Genomic DNA, 218 nt, shown 5'->3' on the forward strand with positions numbered 1-218 from the left:
TAAAATAGCTTTATTCGCACGGTGACGGGTTTTGGACAGGGAGTGGTTTTAGTCGATCTTATGTGGTCAAATCTTGATGAAAATTTGCTTTTCATCGAAATTTCAAATTCCATAATTTCAGTGTATGTAAAGCTTTTATACGTCCAAGCTTATAAAAGTTCCTTTTAGTATCAATTCCAATGTTCCAGATTGAAGAAAGTTGCGTACCAACGATGATG

The sequence above is a fragment of the Oratosquilla oratoria genome, chromosome 3 (assembly GCF_046742065.1).
Source record: "Oratosquilla oratoria isolate Oo_2021 chromosome 3, ASM4674206v1, whole genome shotgun sequence".
In the NCBI taxonomy this organism is placed as follows: domain Eukaryota; kingdom Metazoa; phylum Arthropoda; class Malacostraca; order Stomatopoda; family Squillidae; genus Oratosquilla; species Oratosquilla oratoria.